The sequence below is a fragment of the Cnephaeus nilssonii genome (genome assembly GCF_951640355.1).
Source record: "Cnephaeus nilssonii genome assembly, chromosome: 11".
NCBI lineage: Eukaryota > Metazoa > Chordata > Mammalia > Chiroptera > Vespertilionidae > Cnephaeus > Cnephaeus nilssonii.
In genome coordinates, this window is record NC_137082.1 from 37991568 (window position 1) to 38008401 (window position 16834).

Sequence of the window (16834 nt, forward strand, 5' to 3'; positions counted from 1 at the left end):
CCCCCTTCTGGGGAGCTCACCCCTTTGGAGGCCTTTCCCTGTAGCTCTTTAGATGTGAGGGCTCCTTGGGGCTCTACATGGCTTTCTTCTCATCCTATACACAATATCTTACCGTGAGCCTCAGTTTTCTGACCAGTGAAATGGGCATAATGATAGTTCCTTTTTCAAGGGGTTCATGAAGGGATTAAATGAGGTACTATACATAAGGCACTTAGTTCCTGATGCAGAGTGTGCTCAGTTAAGTGTTGGCTGAGTATTAACTAGTTTTTTTTCAACATCTCCATGGATACATAATAGGTTTCTCCAACATAATTTGGCTAAAAGTGAACTCTTGACTTTTTCCTCGCAGTGGACTCCTACCCAGACTTCCCCATCTCAGTAAATGATAACTCCATCCCCTCAAACCAAAAACCTGGGAATCAATCTTGATTCCACCCTCCTTGTACACCCACACTCCTGATCCAAGCAGGGACTGTGGGCGCTTCCTCCAAATGCACGTGAATCATGCACTTCTCTCCACCTTCCTGCCAGGGCTGAGCCCCTTCCACCCAGAGGACCGCCCAGCCTCCACCTGCCCCCGAAATCCTCCTCCATGCAGCGCCAGTGGGCTCTTTCACAACTGTACATAGGATTGTGGTGTCACCCCTCCTCACTGAACATCCACAGAGGCCGCCCCATGCATTTAAATAAAGACCACGTCCCTCACCACTGCCCAGGAGGCTCCAGGCTCTCTCACGGCTCTAGCTTCGTCCCCCCCTGCTCTCCTCCCACCCACTGCGCCACACGGACCAACAGAAGCCAGTTCTCACTTCAGGGCCTTTGCCTGAATGCTCTTCCCCCGGCATCTTCCAACAGCCACTCTTTCATCCTTCAAGCTTCAGCTAAGATTCATCTCCTCTGAGAAGCCCTCTCTGGCCTCCTGGCCTTGGTGCCCCCTCCCTCCTGGCCCCACTCACTCCCATCCCAGCCTGTAGCACAGTCTGGATTTCTGCACCAATAGCTGTGTTCTCTGGATTATCGACCATCTCTCACCCTAACCTGTGAATTTCATCCAAGGCAGGAGCTGTATGTATTTCATCAACCAGTGTGCACCCACGAGACAGTAAATGTTTCATCAGTTCCCAAGGCCTCAACCAGACCTCCAGTCCTGGCTCTGTGCCCTGGGGATGTTTCTCACCCTCTCTGAGCCTTGAGTTTCCAGTGCCTGGCAGGTAGAGGGGTCTGGCAGGTGACGGACTCCTCCTCCTCCTCCTCCTCCCCCTGGCTCAAGGAGCAGGGGGGATGGGACGCGGCCCAGCCTGGCCTTTCCCCTGCTGTATACTTCTCAGGCATGTTTTCTCTTGTTGACACAGATAGCGATCCACAAGTGTTTGCAGAGTTGAATGGAGTCAAATAGCCCTGCCCCACGGTCCTAGAAACATGGATGCCAGCACCTCCAGGAATGAGAAGGCTGCAAGGGAGCTAGTTCAAGGCCCAGGGAGCGAATTTAAGGATTGGATGATTAAATATGTTTAATTATTGGGAGGTAGCTGTGGTGAGAAGTCAAGCACAGATCACAAGCGGCAAGAGGCCTGGTTCAAATTCAGGTTGTGGGGAGGAGCTTTCCCTGCCAGCGCTGGGCCTCTCCCAGACTAGGCCTCGAGATGGGAGAGGTCTCAGCTAGGGACTGCAGGCCTTGGTGGCTGAGGCCTGGGCCCACATGGAGGCTGGGCTTCTTCCTGGCTCCTCTGGGGATCCATACCCCACTGAGCGCTTACCTGAGCTGGAGAGGGGGTGGGGGTGGGGGGGGGTATGGGGAGAAGGAGAGGCCAGATTCAGGGTGTGACCTGGGGCAGGATGGCTGGCTCAGTTCCTGGTCTGGCAGCCTGAGCTCATGTGCTAGCCTCAGGCAGGGGCTGGGAGAGGCTTGGCACTATTTCAAGGAACTTGGGGAATCCAGGTCTGAGATTCCTGCCCCAACAAGCATTGGAGCCTGTTCAGTGTCAAGCCCTAGTCAGGGTAGGGTTGGGGCACAGGAATGACCCCAGCCCAAACTCTACCCACCGGAGCTCTTGGCCTGTGGTGGGAATGAATGGGTTACAATGAGCATTTCTTCTGAGAAGTGCAGATGGGGTCCTTGAAGCTTTGGCCCTGGCTGGAGGGTCAAGGGAGAGACCAAAGAATGAACAGGATTAACCTGGGAGCAGAGGCAGGGAGAAGGACTGGAGGTGAGACCCTAGCTCAGGCGGGGAGTGAGCAGCAGGTAAGCTCTGGGGGAAGATGCAGATGGGACTGGAGAGGCCAGCAGAGCCTCCTAAGCATGGGCTTTGGCCTGAGGCCACAGGGGAACCCCTGAAGGACCAGAAATGTGTTCTGGAAAGAAGAACATGAAGGCTGTTATAGAACCAATCAGGGATGGAAAACCAGAGGCCAGGAGATCACGAGGACACCAGGATGGTGTCTAGGTAAGTGTGGTGGAAGGGACAACAGGAATGGGTGGTCGGGCTGGTAGAGGCAGTAGGTCTTGGGTATGGGGCTCGGGGGCGGGGGGGGGGGGGGGAGGCTGGGGATGCCCACTCTTTGGCTGAAGTGCCTGAGAGGATGGAACAGCTATTTCTAAGCTGGGGACCTAGGAGGGGGGCCAGTTTCAGGGGACAGAGGTTGTGTTCTGCTTAGGATAAGCAGAGTAATCTGGGTACGAGGGTAGAGGTTGGGGGGCTAGTCTGGAGGTTGAGGGACAGATGGGTCCAGAGCTCTGGAGAGAGGCCAGGGCTAGGGGTGGCGGTGAAGCTGGGTGGGTGGCCCTTCCTCAGGTCTTTCCCTCAGGCTTTCTTTCGGGGAGTCCGGGAGCAGGCTTGGTTAGAGGAAATTCATGGCCCTGGGGCGTCCTGGAGCCCAAGAAAGACAGGAGTGGGGTTCACAGGCTCCAGCCCCCCTCCTCTGGGCGGCATGCTGAGACTTGCTTGAGTTCTCAGAGGAATGGAGTTCAGGTGGCCCACAGGTGACCTGGATGACACTCCTTATGTTGGCTTCTCTCCTTCCCTACTAGTATTCCTTCCTGTTCCCTCGCCGCGGTGTGGGATCGCTTCCCCAATGAGTGCTTGTTTCGGGCTCTGCTTCAGGAGAACCCAACTTAGAGAAAGTCTAGTTGAAGCCGTGAGCCTGTGGGCTCCTCCTGGGCGAGCACTGGCTGTGTCCTCAGGCCCAGACCCCTGCCCACGCCGAGGAGTGCCCCCTCCTCATTACCTGCCTTTGCCCACCCTGGGAGGCTTTGTGGACGTAAACAGGGTGAGCCAAGGGAAGAGCAGGGTCCCAGGACATCCTGGGGAGAGAACTGGGCACTTCCCCTGGGAGTCTCTCTTTTCCTCATCAAATGGAGCCAGGAACAAAATGAACACTAGCACCCCGGGCAGATGCACCTTGAGGGGCCAGCCCAGAGCAGGTGGGGAGAGGTCAAATGCATGACCAGCTCATCCCTGTGCACTGTGGCCCCCAGGAGCCTTGAGCTGTGGGATGGGGAACAAAGACCCACTGTGATCAGAGTCACAAGTAGTCTACATTGCTTGCTATTGCCCGAGTGACGTGAGCTCACTGCAGAAAACAACAACATAAAGACAAGCACAAAATAAAAAAATTACTAAGGTCATTTGTGATCCCTCTGTCCTGGGGACAACTGCTGGAAACAGGGCAGTGGTATCCCTTTTATTTTCCTAGGCCCACTTATTTTATTTTTAACAGAAATGGGATTATGTCGCTAATACTATAACATTTCAATTGCCTAATAGAGCATAAATCCTTTTCATGGCAAAATGTATAGATCTCCATTGTTAATTTTAAGGCTGCCATAGTTGTCCACTTTATTAATGGAATCTTAGGTCGGCTACAACAACAACGTCCATTTACTAAACATCTAGCATTGTGTGTCATGCTAATCACTAAACCATCATATGAGGTATGTCTGGCTTACGGATGAAGGAAGCGAGGGTGAGAGGGTCAAGTGACTTGCCCGAGGCCACAGAGCTATCGAGGCAGGATTCAAAGCCAGGTCTCTGCGTACGTGCCTTTGACCGGAATCGAACTGGTGACCCTTCAGTTCACAGGCCAACACTCTAACCATTGAGCACTGGCCAGGGCTCCACCGCTGCTCTTAACCATGATGTTGGGCCACCTGGTGGGTCCCCTTCTAGGCCCCTATATTTGTTTCCACCCAGAGATTCTGATGATTGGAGCCCTGTGGATGCATTTTACCAGTTCCTTTTAGAGGGAAACTTTTTCTTGGGTTGGCGGGATGGGATGGATGCAATCCTCACCATCCCTTCTGCCCATTCCCCGTAGGTCGTTGACCCTCTTCCCTCAGCAGCTCTGGAAACAACCCTGGCCAGGGAGGGGAAGGGACTTGCCGAGGCCCCACTGCACAGAGGCTGCACCCTGACTGGAGCCCTGGCTTCCGATTCCCCACCCGGACCGTGGACAAAACGTGCTGGATGCACAGGACGTAGGGGTTAGAGGTCCAAGCTCCAAAGGACCTTGGTCACTGCTGTATCTGCCTCCAACCACAGCATGGCGCCCTGCCATGCAGGAGGCATGGGTGGATAAAGAGGATAAAGAGGCCCGGGAGGGGTAGTGGGTCTCTGTGGAAGTGGGAGGAAGCATGGCACTTGGTTGGAAAGTCTATAAGGAGGATTCTTCGAGAGGTCAGGGGCTTCTGAGGGGACCTTACAGAAGGCCGCAGCTCCTACCCTGACTCTTCCAAACAAGTCCGATCCCCCCGGGGTGTTTTGCTAGAATCTCTATGTTTAGTCTCTAAAGACCCGACCTTGTAGAAGCATATTAGTTTTACTTTCTCAAGAATACCTACCTTGCTAATTGTACCTAGAGGTTAATTTTAGTTCAAGCTGTTATGACAATAAAAGCCAGAGGAGCAGGTGAACAGGGCTACTCGGTGGAGACGGACAAGTAGTGCCTTAGCCTCTCTTTCCCAGAAATGTGGGTCCGAGCAATCTGTTCGCCCGTCGCTCAGGGGCTGCCGGTCAGCCCCGGCAGAGTGGTGCCCCGGGTGAGGGGGAACCAGGAATGCAACGAAACGCGACAGAACCCTCGAAAACGAAGAGTAAGAAAATGAAAGTCACTGCGCAGTAAGTCACTGGAGCCCCAGGGTTTGAATTTTAAGAATTTCTTTCCTTCTGAAGGAAAGTTTATACTTAGGGTATATGGGAAGCTCTGTCAAATAAGGAAATAATAATTATATTCTATTTATATTGCATATTAAATTCTAATATGCTTTCATTTATAACTAATTGTTATAAGTTATAATATTGTGTTTTGCAAAAAGGACAAGATTCCATGTCATTATATTACTCTATAAAGTATCTAGATTTATAGAAATATTGGCAAGAAAAATTAAGAGAAAAAGAATTTGATTATAGGACTAAATGAACTAAAAATAATTATAGTTTTGTTAATTATTATTCTCATGGCAATATGTTTCTTTGCATGAATCCAACAAGAATCTGATTTTTTCGTAGCAGGACATAAGTCAGTTTCCAATTGTAGTTATATTAACCAAAACTTTACTGGAATGTCATGTCTGAAAGAGAGATGCCAGGACTCTGGATGTCACCAGAAAGCTCTAAGGAATGAAGATGGACTTTGAAGCCTATAAGCCCCTTGGATAAATAGCCTGGCACCCTGCTTGGTCACAAAGTTCATGGCAGTCTTTCCCGGTAGGGAATGAAGGTTGCTTTCCTGAGAGATGGCATGAAAGAACCCTCATAGACATTCCAACCAAGTCCCACATGGAAGGCTTCCCCACATGGAGGCTTCCAAACAGGGCCCAGATGGGCTGAGGAGGGTGAGTGGGTTTGGAAGGGCGGGGAGAGGAGGCGGCGGGCGGTACCGCATGGGCAGATGGGTGGGGGCGGGAAGGAGACAGGGTACGTTGGAGGTTGGGAATGAGACCAGGAGAAGATTGACCAGGGAGTCTTTGAGTGGCCCGAGTAGACCCAGGGAGGCTCCAGTCCCAGCCTTTGGGGCAGCTTCCCAGCCACCACAGAGCCCTGCCTGGGTGCCTCCCGAAAGGGAGCAGAAGGAGGAAGCTGTAGAAGTGACACTCCGCCAGCCGGTGAGTGGGTGGCAGGGCTTGCTTTCATTTCCAGAAGAGTCCAGGCGTCACTGGGCTCTGCCACCCGCCCCCACCCTTGCCCACCCCTGCCTTGGCCCTGGGCTCAGGGGATGGTGAACCCCAAAGACAAGAGCAGCCAGGAAGGAGGCATCAAGGCCAGGAACTGGGGAAGTCCCATTGCATGGGAAAGCCCAGGGAGAGGGGCCTGTCTCCTTCTCGCCACATCCTTCCTGCCTGGCAAACGTCTTCCAGTCATCAAGACCCAATCTAAACGTCCCTCGTCTGGGAAGCTCCCCAGAACCCCCTGCCAGAGCGAACCTACAAATCGCCCCCTCTCTGAGCGCCTCCAGCACGAAGACTGCACTGACACCTACATGAAAAGCGTACTGTTTATTGAGTGCTCGCCGCGAGCCAGGCGCGGTGCTAGGTGCCTCGCAGCCTCCCCTCCGCACTGGGTCCTCTGTGTCACCTACAGTCAGGGCGTCACCAGCTCCATTTTACCCAGCAGCACAGTGAGGCTGAGCAGGTTCTCACGTGTGGCAGATGGTGGGGCTTGCAGTGTCTTCTGGATACGGAAGCTCATGGCTCTCTATCCCTCCTGCTCAGGGTGTTTCAGCATCTGTCTCCCCTTCTGGCTCCAAAGCTCTAAAGGGCAGGGTCTGTGTCCCAGAGGCAGTGCTGACCCATGGACAAATCTTTGAACCTGTCCATCTGTCTTCACCGCCAGGATGACTCAGGCTGGCGCCGTGTATATACAGCAGGCACTTAATACATTCTTGTGACATCGAGGAACCTTGACCCTAGTCCAGGCTGTCATAAACTTGCAGCGTGACCTTGGGCAAGTCACTTTCACTCTCCGGTCCTCAGTTTCCCCAATTTTTGAAGGCAATGTTTAGAGACGGCTCTCTTGGCTTCCTGCCTGTCCTAAAATTCTGTCTTTTGCTCTAGAACACAGCATGGCATGTACCCCACAGCCAGTTCCCCCTAGTATAAGCATCTTATATAACAACTAAAGAACCGATATTGATACATTACTGTGAACTAAAGCCCATACTTTATTAAGAGCTCCTTAATTTCCCCACAATGTCCTTTTTCTGCCCCAGGGTCCCATCCAGGGCGCCACGTCCATGTAATCACCACGTCTCCTTAGGCTCCTATTGGCTGTGGCCATTTCTCGGTCTTGCCTTGTTTTCGATGACCTTGACCGTTCTGAGAACTGTCAGCTATTTTGTACACTGTCTCTCTATTGGAATCTGTTGGTGTTTCTCGTGATTACACTGGGATAATGGGTTCTGGGGAGGATGATCACAGAGGTGATGTGCTATTCTCATCACATCGTACCAAGGGGACATTTGTCACCGTGTCTTATCCCTGTCATTGCTGACCTTGATCACCTGGCTGAGGCAGTGTTTGGCCAGGTCTCTCCAACTTTGTCAAGTTATTCCCTCCGCCCTTTCCCATGCTGTCCTCTTTGGAAGGAAGGAAGTCACTATGAGCAGTCCATGCCTAACTAGTAAGGAGTTAAGCTCCCCTTCTTGAGGGCAGCGTATAGGATTAGCATTTTTTTTTCTTCTTTAATATCTACTTTTTGAAGTATCCTACAGAACATTGCTACGTTCCATCTTCCGAACAGACCTGGGAAATGTGGGAGATGGGGACATTCCGTGAGGTGGAAGTCAAGGCTCAGGGTGGGGGAGCAGTGATTGGGTGGGGCTCTGTGGGTCCTGCTTCTCCCTCTTGGATGTAAAATATGTGAGAAGTGAGGCTCATAGAAGGTTTGGACAGGACAGAACCGTAGAGCCCGAGTTTCGGACTCAGGAAGGCTTGAATTGGGCCTGGGTTTGAATCTGAGGTCCCGCCCTCCCTCCCTCCCTGTGACATATCACCTTGTCTCACCTCAGTTTCCTCATCTGTACAATGGGGATAACAATAGCTCTGGCACGCAGTGCTGTGAAGAACAAATGCGATGCTACACACAGCCCCTAGAACAGGAAACTGCACAGAGTGGCCGTGAGCCGTCGCTGTGATGATTATTTTTACAATTGTTCTTTGAAGCTCTCCTGGTGCAGGCGGCCTCCTCTCTGCTCAGCAGGTTTTTATCCCTGTTGAGTCACAGCCCTAGCTGCAGATTTCCGCCTGCCCTCTGCCCTCCTGCCAGGCCAGGAAGATCAAGGGCCCTGGCTCCTGCTATCTTCTCTCACAGACATTCTGTGATATGGTGGAAGGAGGCTTGGGCTGGAGGGGGCCTGGCTCTGCCTGCCAGTGACTCTCCCTGTGACCTTGGGAGAGTGCCTGTCCCTCTCTGGGCCTCTACTGTGGCCTGAGGGGAGTAACGTGATGAATGGCTGACTTTCCCTGCACTTGACCTTCACACAATATTGGCGAGGCCAGACGTGTCACCTATTTTCACATAGGCATCCCCTGTTTCGTATGACATCCCCTGTTTCGTCTCCAGAATCTGGGGTGTCAGGGAAGTGTCTGAGCCTCAAGCTTCCCATCGGTGCATTGGCCACACAGCTGCAGGTGAGGCTGTGAGGATTTTGATTATGTGTGGCTGTGATCAGTGGTTAATGCTGCCATTTGTATGTTATCACTTGGGCTTCCCCTGCTCAGGTGCCACTGTCTCCATCCCTTTCCTGGAGGGTAGGCGGACACTGGAGCTGGCAGCTGGCTACCTGTTTTGGGGCCGGCCTCTGAGGGAGAACATGCTTACCTGCTCTTGGCTCCTTCTGACTCTCATGAGGCTAGGGAGGGACGCTTCTCTAGTGTCCTGTGTTTTAGGCCTTTGAGTAAGTTTGTCCTTATTCCTGGGGCCTAGGTATGTGCCCACATACTCACACACCGGTGTAAGCCGGGGCTCTGCCTCCGCTGGTCCGCAGCTGTGGCTGCCATCAGTGAAGAGGCCTCCAGACTGCTTCTCCCTGTCCCTGCATCTGCTTCGCACTCAGTGCTGACACACCTCCCAGACCCTTCTCTGCTCACACCCTGCACGGCTCCCCACTGCCTCCAGGACAGAAGCCAAGCCTGGCATTTAAGGATCCTCAGGGCTTACCCCAGCCCCACTTCCCACCCCAAATGCCCCACTCCAGGTTGTGTTCAATTAGCACGGCTCTGGTCGTAGTTCCAAACATAGCAGTGTTTTTGGCTTCTGTGCCTTGGCTCATGCTGTTCCCTCTGCCTGGAACACCTTCTCTGTCCATTGTCACCTGAAACCATCTCTTTAGGCTTCTATACTCTCCGTAGACAGCTTCCTTTTTTCACCGGTCCCGCTATTCCAACACACGTGCTGGGCGAGGGCGGCTCCTCTGCGCCCCTCCAGCCTCCTGTGCTTGCCCCGTCACCACCGAGAACTCTGGTCACGCTTCCCTGCTCCTCCAGGCTATGAGCAACTCCAGGCAGAGATGACACCTCGTTTGTTTACTTCTGTATCCCTAGCACCTAGCACAGCACCTAACACATGGTAGATGCTCAGGAGAGATTGAGAGACCAGAAGGAAGAGTGAGGCTTAGTCAGAGGCTAGGGGGTGGGGAGAGTTTCAGACAGAGGGACCCGCAAGGGTAGAGGACTCAGGATGAAAGGAGCTGCTGTGATGGAGTGACAGCACAGATGCAGGTTGGACAGAGCTGGGAAGAGAGCCTGCACGGGGGCCTGAGTGGCTGGTAAGGGCCTGATCATTGGATGCCCTGAGGCACCAGATATCTCTGGGTAAACTGTAAAGTGCAGTGCCGAGGAGATGGCGAGCCCATTCCATAACCTCAGGCTGGAGCCTGCACATTCTTCCACCCCGACCTATGCCCCGAGCCAGGTGGCTTTGAACAGACAACTCACAGCAAATTATCTGGGGAATGACAGGGCTGGGCTGGAATTTGCCGCCGAGTGCCTGTGATGGGTCCAGCCTCCTGGTCACTGCTCCAAGAGCTTGGAGTGGGCACAGCGGATAGACCACCATCAAGCCAGAGCCACCAGGGCCCTGGGTGAGGTGTGGGCAGCTCCCCTGATCCTGTGTCATGGGAAAGCTCTTGTTAAAGAGTCTGCTGCCCATTGTGTGGGGCCAGGCCTCACGCCACTGTCTCCATCCTGCCCTCAGGTATGGCTTTGATCCAGGTGGGGGGCAGGAGGGAAGAGGTATCTAGAAATAGAAGAATGTGTACAACAGGTGTTCACCATCTCAACAATGTTGACATTAACATCTGTCATCCGCTGGTTGCTTTGGGTTGGGAAATTGTCCTTGGTGTTCCAGGCCTAGCCCAGGGCTGTGTATATCATTGGTGGTCAATAAATGTTTGCTGTCCATTAATGATGATGAGTGATTTGGGGGTACTAAGCAATGAGTGGCTATTTTACTAACAATTTTAAACAAAATAATGCAGAAAGAGTCACTTATCCATCAGGCCAGACCACTAACTCCTGCATCTGCATAATCCTGGGAGTTAGTGAGGTTATTGTCCCATTTTATTGATGAATAAACTGAGACTCAGAGAGGGCAGGGTCACAGAGTCAAGGAATGAAAGAGTTGGGACGTGAATGAGCTCTTGTGTGTGGATCCCTAGTCAGTGTGTTCTCTGCAGCCAACTGGGCAGCATCTGCTCTGTGCTGGGCAGGGGCCAGGCCATAGTGCCTGCCTTCAGGGTGAGGACAGACACCCCCCCGTATGTCTGAGGACAGACATACCCCATCCATTCTGGGTGTCCGGAGCGGCCTGGACACCCAGAATGGATGGGGTATGCCTCCCATCAGCGGTATTTCAGGAAACATGTCCTGGAGGATATGGCATTTACTTGGGAACTTGATGGCTAGGGAGGGTTGGGAAGCTAGAGATATGGGGTGAGCATTCCTGGCAGGGCAAAGGCCCAGAGGGATGGTTGAAAATAATGAATATTTCCAAGGCTCAATAATAAAACCATTGTGCTGGCCACATCCTCTTGAAGTGCCTCCTGAGAGCCTCAGCAGCTGAGACAAGCCCTCGGAGCCAGTGGTTCCAGATAGAAGGCTGCATCTGTGCTTGCAAAGCCAAGACTTGTACGGATGATCCCCGCTGCTCCAAGAGAGAGTGTAGAGGTATGAATGACCACAAGGGCTCACACATACTGAGCTTACAGCACCTCATTTCATTCTCACATGAGTCTTCTGAGGGAAGCACAATATGTAGCCTATTTTTCAGGCTCAGAGAAATGGCAGGCTCAAGGTCACATCCAAGAAGTTGGGACTTGAACTCAGGTCTGTGGGCCCTTTGTCATCCCTGCTCTAGGAGCCCAGGACTTTCCGTTGAACTCTTGGACATAAATCTAGTGATGTGCTGGAAAGTATTTAACAAACAGCTCTCTGGAAGGGGGGAAAAAAAGCCTTAATTTGCAGTTTGCCAATTCCCAAGGTGTAAATACGTCCACAGTGACTGATATCAAGCTACCAATCAATGAGGTTGAAGCTGGAAAAGATGAACAAAATGTGCTCTTGCAAGTGGTAAGATCCAGGTCCAGCACGTCACTGGATGAATATCCCATCCCTAGCTCCATGTGGCCAATAAAGACCTTCAGATATGTCTGCAGAGTGAATGAGGGTTGAGAAACCTGCTTCTCCAGCAAGGGGCCCGCCCAGAATCCTGGGAAGCTGAGGTTAATCTGTAAGCCAGCCTTGTAAACAAGTGAAGCCATTTCACCAGTCACCAGCGGAGGATGGCCTCTGGTGCTGGCTCTTCCCTTGACTTGCTGTGTGACTTCCGGCAGCCCCTCCCCCCTCAATCCTCAGTTTACTAAGCATAAGAGTTATCATTTGTTAGCATAACCTCAAACACCCTCATACTTGTCACTTTTAACCTTCCCAGGAGTCATCTGTGACCATGTTCACTCCTATGACTTGTACAAGGTGCAGCAGGTGGGCAAACAGCCTACACTTGAACCCAGATCAGTCTGGCTCAGGGCTTTGCTCATTTCTGGTCTCCTGGGTGCTATTTTTATACCCTGAGGCCTTTGCCTCCCAGGTGCTAGGGTTCTCCTCCCTGCTCCTCTCAGGAGGTATCCAGGCCTGGTGCCATTTGACCTGGCTGGGCCTTAGTTTCTCATCAGTGAAATGGGAGAACTTTCCGAGAAGGAAAACAGCGGTGTTTAAAGCTGAATTCCGGCTATGATTCCAGGAGGACAGGTGAAGAACCAGGGTGGGTGCGGGGCTGACCCCCAGTAGGGCAGCCTGAGCCAGGAGGGGTGGGAGAAAGGTGGGGTCAGATAGCGGTGGTGGGTGGCTTTGTGGCTAAAGCGGCATTTCCTCAGTGTCCACTGTCTCTGCTTTACTCCCTGCCCCCGCATCCAGGTGCACTTCGCCTTTTTATCTACTTAAAAGGGCAGTCATTATCACTGACTACCTGCTTCAGCCCCTTCCTCAGCAGTAATATCCAGAACCCGATGACCTTGATGGGCTGCCTTAGTTGCTTTTTTTAGAAGAGCACATTAAAATGAACACGAATCTATTAACAATAAATGTTTCTCTTTTCCACACTGTGTCTCAGGCCCCAGGCCCCACTTTGGGAAACTAAGATCAAGGCCAGAGTCCAAGGTCAAGGTTCTTGTAGGTGACCCCCTTCTCTGTGCCTCAGTTTCCTAATCTGTAAAATGGAGATAATCATCCCCCCCCAGTCCAGCTGGTTGTTAGGCATAGATCCTAAAGTCTACCAGAGCCATTTAGCATGGCACCTGGAAAGAAACGGAGGGCTTCATTAGTGCTGATATTATTATTACTATTACTAATATTGCAACAGGGGTAGATTTGGAGTAAATAGGGTGGGTGGATTGGGGGGAATTAAAGAGGGGCGTTTTGGCACGAGGACCGATGGGGGTCCTCCAGGGTGGGGCGTTCTGACCGGGCGGGGTGGGGGGCGGGTCTCCTGCGCCGCGTGCCTCCGACCCCCAACCCCCCCGCGTTGCGCCTGGACCCCCCGCCCCCCTCCTTGGCTCGAGTGCTTGGGGGCCGCGCACGGGTCTCTCTCGAGTCACCGGCGGGGAATCCTTCCCACGCGCTTCCTCCTTCCTCCTCCTCCCGGAGGCCTGCCGGGCCCCTCCTCCCTGCTCGTGCGCTCCCTCCCTCTTCTGCCCTCCCTCCCTGGGCCGCCGCCTCCTCCTCCTCCTCCCTTTCTCTCCCGCTCTGTCTCTCCCGGCCCGGAATCCATTCCGGCCTGGGAGCCGGAGCGGCCTGGCCGCCGTCTGCCCGACCCCCTGGCCGTCTGGCGGTCCGCCCTCCCGTGCGTCTGCCTGCGGGTGCGCCCGCCTGTCCGCGGCCCAGGTGAGCACACCCCCGCCCCTCCGTGGGCCCCCTGTCTCAGCCGGCGTTGGGGAGCCCCCGCCCGGGGACCACCCTGGCGTCGGATCGCCGGGCCGCGGGGGCTCCTGTCCACCCCTCCAACCCCCACCCCCGGCGGAACCGCGGTCTCGGAGCGCTGGGCGGGCGCACAGGGTTTTGCCCAGGTCGGCCTTTTGTTGTGATGCCGCGGAGGGAGGGGGCTGGGCGGGGGGCTCGGGGTCCTGTCCCTGCAGGGACCTCCTCCGCCTCACCCTGCCCCTCAGAACCCCTTGAGAATAGCCAGCCCGGCCCAAGCCTTCAGGCCGGGTCTAGGCCAAATCTGAAATCTGAGCCAGTCGGCGCCACCTCTGGCCACGGCAGCGGGGCCTGGTGCCCCGGCCCGGGATGGGAGGTGGGGAGGGGTCCCGCAGCACCCAGGCCTGGGGGCGCCGGGCTGGGGACGCCAGGCTGGGCACCAGAACCTCTGTCCTCGTGGGGCTTTGGGCAGGGCCTGGTGCCACTGGCTTGGAAGGGACCGGGCCAAACTGTGCTTGGGCCCTCCTGTGCCCAGCCCCCAGACTCACCCCTGATTGGGCCCAGAGGCCTACCTGCTCAGAAGTTGACAAAAGTTTCGGGGTTTCACCGCCAGGCTGGGTCCACCTGCCTGCCTGGCCTGGGGTTGGGTGTGGGTGTCCCTGCTGGGGATCCTCAGATAACTGCCTTCCCTCTCTGAGCTGGAGGGTCTTTATCAGTGGCCAGTGGGCCTGGCGATGGGGGTGAACGTAAGTACCTCACCTGTGGGGTATCAGTTCCCTCTCTGGGGCTTTCCGGCCAGCTTGAGCGTGGACAGAGCCTGTGGGGCCCCGGCTGAGGCTTTCTGAACTTCAGGGATTCTGTACAATTGGAGCGTGGTCCCTGGGTGAACTGGGGTGAGTCCAGGCCGCGCTGCAGTGAGTGGAGATCAGGCTGTTTTCAAGAATGGGCCGGCTGGTCCTGCTGCTGACCCTCTTCTCAGCCTCCTGGCTGGGGAGACCGGACTCCTGGGCTGCTCATCTCACTGGGTGACCTGGGCCAAGGGACTGTCCTCTGAATTCCCTTATGTGGAATGGGAATCCTTAGGGCAAGAATCTATGTGTTTCTGCACGTAGGGGCTTGGCATGGAGTAGGTGCTTAATAAATGAGCACTTCACTGGATGAATTTCCTAAACTGGGTGGGAGGTGAGGTCATAGGCCCTGGTGGGACTCGTCTCCAGAGAGGAAAAGCCACCTCCTAACCCCCTGAGAGAGAAACAGCCCCAGCACAGCCCTGCCACCCAGCCGTTGTGTGTCCTTAGGCAACTCACTGCTCCCTCTGGCCTCAGTTTTGAAATGGGCCAATGAGAATGATAGCTGCGAACAGCTACTGAGCACCTCCTGCGAGGCAGGGACTCCACTTTATCCTCATTTTGCTGATGGAGAAACTGAGGTGTAGAGAGGGGAAGTGACTTGACCAGGGTCACGCAGTTTGACACTGGAATTAGAACCTAGACCTCAGGGACCCCAGTCCAGCTGCCCTCGCACCCCTCCAGTGTTGGGGGAGCAGGAGTTGCCCAGTGTGTGACCAGGCACATGGCATTGTGGGAAAAGACTGTACTGACGGGTGATTGCATGGAAGACACGAGGCTGTTTGGTGATGTGTGTGTGTCTTGGTGATGTGGTCTTTCCACCCAGGGAAGTGGTTTATGGTGTGTCACCTCTCTCAGCTGACTGCCTGGCCAGGTCCTCCTGTGTGGCCCCGGGGCCTTTGCTCCTAAAGTTGTCCCTGCCTGGGCTGCCCTGTCCTCTGAGCTGCTTATCTGCTCTTGCTCTTTAAGGCTTAGCTTAAGGCCCACCTCTCCCAGGAAGGCCCTCCTCTGCCACCTCTCCCCCTAGCTGTCTCCTCCTCTCCCTTAGCCTCTTCCTGGAGCTTGAATGATCACAGCCAGTTCCTGCTTTTGCTCCTTCCCTGATTGTGCCCTGGGAACGGGGCAGGAGATGGCTCAGGGACCTGCTGACAGACACCCTCTCACCCCCCTGGTCCTCGGTGGACCCTGTTTTTCCCCAAACCCACCTTGATACAGGCATCCATGACCATGGAGCACCGACTATGTACTAGGAGCTTTGAACTCAGGCCGAGCGGTGTGGTGAGGGGGTTAGCAGTGGGAGGCTTCCAGGAGGTGGTGCTGAGAGGAGCAGCAGTTCACGTAACAAGGGGACAGGGTGCTCTTTCTTTGCTTCTGATACTTGTGGGGAGGAGTTGGCCGGGGTGGGTTCTTGCTGGGGAATTGTGAAGAGATCCCTGGCCTCCCAGAAATTTGGGTCTAGAGGGTGAGCCAAATAGCAAACAAGTTGCCAAATGAATGAATATGTAATCACAGATGTGATAAGGGCTCAGAGAAAGAGGTGTGGGATACAGAGGAATCTTGAAGGAAGCGCGGAGGAGCTGGTCAGGCCTGGAGCTAGGGGAAGGGCTTGTCAGAGGAAACTACACGTGCAAAGGCCCTGTGGTGGAGGAGTATGCGCTGTTGTGGAGAAACAATGGGAAAGCCGGTGAGTCTGGAGCACAGAGAATTAAGAGGATTGGGTGACAGGTGAAACGAGGGGTGTTAGCCGCAGGGCTGCACCATGTGGGCCTTGAGGAGTAGTTTGGCCTTCATTTCACACGGGGAGCTGATGGGTGTCCCCTGTGTGAACAGCTCCATGCTGAAGGCCAGGGGTACAGAGCTGGCCAAGGCATCTGGTAGAACTAGATCTGTGGGATGGACTTCAGGTATTCCGTGGAGGCCTAGATCAGGTCAAGAATATGAGGCGTTTGAGGCTGGGCTTTGGAAGTGGAGTAGGAGTTCACTAGCGGGAAGGCAGAGTGAGAGCTATGGGTTGGGGAAGTGCAATGCAGGGTAGCTGGAGGCTGGGCGTGAGGTGGGGAACAGCGAGGGGTCAGCTGGAGACCAAAGGTAGGGTAAGGGCTCAGGAGTCAGACAGGTCTGACCGTCTTCACTTGTGTGACTTTGGGTCATTCATTGTATCTGAGACTTAGTTTCCTTGTCTTGAAAATGAGGACAATAACTACCTCCCTATTAGGCAAGGGTTGAAGGAGGGCTGCATGCCCAGTGCCTGGCATCGGGAGGCACTTGTTTGGCATTACATTGGGCAGGTCGGTTGGCCCAGTGGGTCTCGCCTCGCCAGCTGTGTGGTGAAGGCTTTGAGTGGATGATCTCACTGAGTCTGAAGGTGCTGGTCTGGGCAGGACTGTCCCAGGAAGGGATGTTGGCAGCCAGGGCCACCATGTTCTGGGTGACTTTTTAGCTCTGCCCTGACCTCTCTGTGTGAGGAGGCTGACCCTGGGAAGGAGGGTCCAGCTCACCCCAGCTTCTTGAAAGCCTGCCTGAGGTGAGGGTGGTTCATTTTCCAGATGAACATACTAAGACCCAGAGAGAAGAAGCCTCTTGA

At 54.3% G+C, this 16834-nt stretch overlaps 1 protein-coding gene across 1 annotated transcript in view; it reads left to right on the plus strand.

The window, feature by feature from the left end:
- Positions 1-13170: 13170 nt before the first annotated feature.
- SRC (SRC proto-oncogene, non-receptor tyrosine kinase) overlaps positions 13171-16834 on the plus strand; it is a 52879-nt gene continuing 49215 nt past the window's right edge. Inside the window, exon 1 of the mRNA XM_079784789.1 lies at positions 13171-13369. The gene's annotated coding sequence lies outside the window, so the exon portion shown is untranslated. The remainder of the gene's footprint in view (positions 13370-16834) is intronic.